This window comes from Sphaerodactylus townsendi, linkage group LG15 (genome assembly GCF_021028975.2).
Source record: "Sphaerodactylus townsendi isolate TG3544 linkage group LG15, MPM_Stown_v2.3, whole genome shotgun sequence".
Taxonomy (NCBI): domain Eukaryota; kingdom Metazoa; phylum Chordata; class Lepidosauria; order Squamata; family Sphaerodactylidae; genus Sphaerodactylus; species Sphaerodactylus townsendi.
The window spans coordinates 17,889,729-17,894,630 of record NC_059439.1 but is presented as its reverse complement, the minus strand read 5'-3'; positions in this window follow the sequence as shown (position 1 = coordinate 17,894,630).

Genomic DNA, 4,902 nt, shown 5'->3' with positions numbered 1-4,902 from the left:
GCCAGCGTTCTGGTTTTATGTAACATGCAGATGTTTGTGTGTGTTGAGAAAGCTTTGCAATTGCTGCTGCTGGGTTGGTCTGTGGGTCCCGTCCCGTTCCCCCCGCCCCCCGCCTTGGATGACTACAGAAATCTATGGTAGACTTCGGATTCAGTCTATTTCAGTCTTCTTTTTTTAAAAAAGTATGTGCCAGCAATGCATAAAAAAGAATTACAATAGCGTGTGTGTGTGCATTTATATATAATGTGTGTGTGTATTATATACCATGTTTCCCCAAAAATAAGACAGGGTCTTATATTAATTTTTGTTCCAAAAGATGGGTTAGGGATTATTTTCAGGGGATGTCTTATTTTTTTCCCATGATTTTGCACCCCCCACGTGACCAGATCGGCTGCGCAAGGGAATCTGTAACTTGGGCTTATTTTTGGAGTAGGGCTTATATTTCAAGCATCCTCGAAAAATCATGCTAGGGCTTATTTTCGGGGTAGGTCTTATTTTAGGGGAAACAGGGTATGTTTACAGTGGAATTCACTGCCTCGGAGAGTGGTGGAGTCTCCTCCTTTGGAGGTTTTAAAACAGAGGCTGGATGATCATATGTCGGGAGTGCTTTGACTGTGAGTTCCTGCACGGCAGGGGGTTGGACTGGATGGCCTTTGGGGTCTCCTCCAACTCCATGATTCTATGGCCTGGGCTAGCCTGATCTCATCAGATCTCGGAACCTAAGCCCTGATGCTTGGATGAGAGACTACCAGCAAAGTCCAGTGTTCCTGCTCAGAGGCAGACAATGGCAAACTACCTCTGAATGTCACTTTCTGGGAACACTCTGCAAGGTCGGCGTCAGTCAGCTGCAACCTGATGGCACTTTCCACCACCGACTTATATTAAACTCAAAACACACTATGTGGGATGGTTCAGGTTGTAGAAAAACCCACTGCGGTTCATCAGAGGTTCCTAAAAATGTACTAGCTAGATTTTATTGCTTTTCCTTATTCCTGCCACAGATAACTGTAACATGAGTAGCATTCAGAGACTTGCAGTTTTTGCACCACATTGTTTAATAAGTGGGTCCTTCTCTTCCCTTTTCTCAATGGAACTCCGGGCTGTGTGCATAGCGCTTCCTCCATCTTACATATGAACCAGAATTGTTCCCACACACTATTCGGCCCAGAGTATCTCGAGGCAACCCGGATTAGAAATCTGTTGGTGGAGTACTAATCCTAAATACTTTGGGGTGACTGCACGCAGATGGATGTTCCCATTAAGTCTCAACGGGATCTGGACCTATAAATCTATGGAGTGGTACATAAGCAATAGGGAATGATTGGGGCAAAGACATTTGCCCGCTGGTAAGTGTGGTTATTTGATAAGGAAGTTTAAAAGAACGTGATTCCCAAATGTTAAATATCAGCGTGTGCACTGCTTTTGGCTTTCGTGGAGGATGCAGGACAAAGATCTGTGTGGGGTCAGGTATGTGGTTCCTCAAGCATTCCTCCTCCTATAGAATGTAATCTATTGTCCCAGAAGGCTTTGTACATCTGGTTTCTACACACAGCTCTGCTGTACTTCTTTCCCCATACAGACAGCATCTACAGACTCTGGGTGAGTGCGTACACGTGTGGTTTCTTTCCCTTTTAAATGTCTTGGGCGTCCAGCAACTTTCTCCAGGTTGTAATGTGATTTTTTTTCTAAAAGTGTCATCTTCTCTGCTATTTTAACTACTCTGCGTAGCTGTGGTGGTAGGCTGTGTAACTTTGAGACCCTTGCTTCTTGTCAACTTAACACTGCAATTATTCCCTTGGCAAGGTGGAAGAATTTTTAGAGAAGTGTATCTTTTGTACCTGTGAATGACTCTTTACAGAGGTGCTTGTATACCCTGGGGGAAAAAAGGGCAGCTGAGCTCTTTATCGTTTTGCAGTATTGTGGAATCTTTGCATTTTATAAATGCTTATCTAGAGGGTGTTTTGAACATGGTGTGTGATGGCTCTTCATCGGCAGTGAGTTTTACAAGAAGAAACGGGGAGGGTTAAAATTTTTTTTAATCTTAAATGTATTTTCTCGACAGTGCTTTTATCTGCAAACATCTTTGACGCAATAACGTCAAGCGGCTCTTCTAAATCAGCATGTACTAAAATCTTTGTGTCAGAGCATGAAAATGCACAGTTGCTTTTAAAAAATCGTAAAACTGGGATAACAGTCCAATTTAGAAACTTTTATATAACAGTAATTTATGGTACTTTGCAGCAAAAAAAAAAACCAGTTCACAACCCTGTGTGGGATCCAACTACTTTGTCACTAGATGTAGAAAGTAAAATTGAATAAAGCATTATTTCACAGATATTTCTCTTTTTGAAGGAAACAGGTGTGGTTTGTTCTGTTGTCTTTTTGAACAATAAGGATAAATGGTCCAATTGAAATTCACTGAAACTCGGAGTAATGGAAAGGAACTTTGCACTAACTGCTTTTAAGAACTAAGGAAGAACTAAAATTCGACATGCTTGATTCCCCCCCCCCCCTCTTTATTGTAGGGCTTGCAGTTTGGTTTCATTCCAGAGTCAGTTTACGAGTTCTTTGTTTTGTGAAGATGAGTCCAGCGCTGTGGAAAAGGGGAGTGTGTTTGAGAGAAGAACTGAAGTTACCAAACCTAGGGTAGGGCGGAGTCATTCCGGAGGTCTGGATACTGTTCATCACCCCTATAGCTCTACATCTGGAAAAGAAAACATATAGGGCTCTCAGCCTTCCAGCACCATATGGCGTGCATATTTGGAAGGGGGGGGGGATCAGGCGGGTAGTAAAAGCTGCGTTCAGGGGTGTTCAACTCTGGCCCTCCAAATGTTCGTGGACTACGATTCCCACCAGCCCCTGCCAGCTGGCAGAAGCTGGTAGGAATCATAGTCCATGAACATCTGGAGGGCCAGAGTTAGGCCCCCCTGGTTTAGATGAAGGACTCCTCGCGTCAAACTTGCCAAAAGGAATTATGCTTCACTAGGCAAGGAATTTAGGAAGATTGGCGGAGGCTATTTCTGGTCACTTCTCTCTTTTTGTAGAGCAAACAGAAAGAGCAGGATGGTACCACTTTTGCTGTAGGGGGGAAGGCTATATGGGTTGCTGCTGCATCAGCCAGCCTGGCACATTCGCATAGCTTAGATGCTATAAAAGGAGTGGATGAAGGAAGGAGAACCAGTTAAGTGCTACAAATGGTTAAACAGCAGAGAGCAGCAGTGGTTAAGAGCAGATGCACTCTTATCTGGAGGAACCAGGTATGATTCCCCGCTCTGCCGCTTGAGCTGTGGAGGCTTATCTGGGGAATTCAGATTCGCCTGTGCACTCCGAACACACGCCAGCTGGGCGACCTTGGGCTAGTCACAGTTCTTCTGAGCTCTCTCAGCCCCACCCACCTCACAGGGTGCTTGTTGTGAGGGGGGGAGGGAAAGGAGATTATCAGCCCCTTGGAGTCTCCTTACAGGAGAGAAAGGGGGCGGGATATAAATCCATCTCTTCTTCTTCTTCTAAACAGGGAGTGTTGCTTTTAGAGAACACCTAAGGGACCGCTTATAATAGACTAGCAAAATTCTGCAGTCATGATGGAGGCAGGAAGTACTGTGCCGTGAGGTGAGGAAAGAGAAGCCGTGAGCTGCTGTGTGCAGGAAGAAGCATTTTACAGGCACAGATAACTTCATGCTTGTCCATGATGAGGGGACTGCCCAGAGCCAGAGTTAAAGTTGGGCTGGGGAGAAAAGAGAAAGGTTGGCCGCCTGTGTCCCAAAGCAGAATCCTTTACCCTGCGGGAGTGAATGGCAGCTATTTGTTTACGGGAATACGGTACGTCTGTGTCCTCAAGGGCTTGAAGGCATGTGGTCAGCCTGGTCCTAGTGATTCTAGTTTGGACAGCAGAACTGGTTTGGCCTGACTCCCGATAGCATGGTTGATTCCAGCATGGTGTAGTAGTTAAGAGCAGGTGGGTTCTAATCTGGAGAACCGGGTTTGATTCCCCACTCCTCCACCTGACTGGCGGAGGCTTATCTGGTGAACCAGATTTGTTTCGGCACTCCTAAATTCCTGGTGGGTGACCTTGGGCTAGTCATAGTTCTCTCCGAACTCTCTCAGCCCCACCTACCTTACAAGGTGTCTGTTATGGGGAGAGAAAGGGAAAGGAGCTCGTAAGCCATCTTGAGTCTCCTTAACAGGAGAGAAAGGTGGGGTACAAATCCAAACCCTCCTCCTTCTTCTAGTGGTTTTGAGTTTTTTAGGTGTAGGGAAATAAATTGCAAGTAAAACTTGTGGCATTTTAAATCTTTGACTGTGCCACAGAAATGGCTCACTTGTTTGGTATGCTCACAACGATGTAGTACGCCGATTGTTTATGATGTTTAACCAAGCGTACCTGTATTTAGTATGTCAGGCTCTGTCGGTTTTGGATTTATTATACAATAAGCTTGTCAGGAACTTGGGCTATCATTTAATAAAGTGCTTGATTTCTAAAATAAAAATTGGGGATGGTCGCCATGGAAATCATGTGACAACATCTCCTTTGAACCTCTCTTTTCGATCGTGATGTGCTCAAAGACATTCTTTTGTCTTGGAATTCGCATCTTCCCATCTCAGGTGTGTGCAGAAAACCACGGGTACTAAGAAATAAGGAAAAAACGTGCTCTGGACCTGGCACGGGAAGTCCCCTTCTTAATTTTACAGTATCTGTAGCCCATGTTACTGATCACATGCTCCCAAGCTGAGGTCAAGCGATGTCTCAGAGACTGGTCGAAAAATGTGGAAATATTTCATTCTTAGCTTTGAAGGGGGCATTGCGACAGGCGGCAGGCGTCATTACACTCCGATACAGAAATATTTCTGTCCGATCCACATGACTGGCATACAGTTCATAAGCCCTTGTCGCCAATGGCAAAT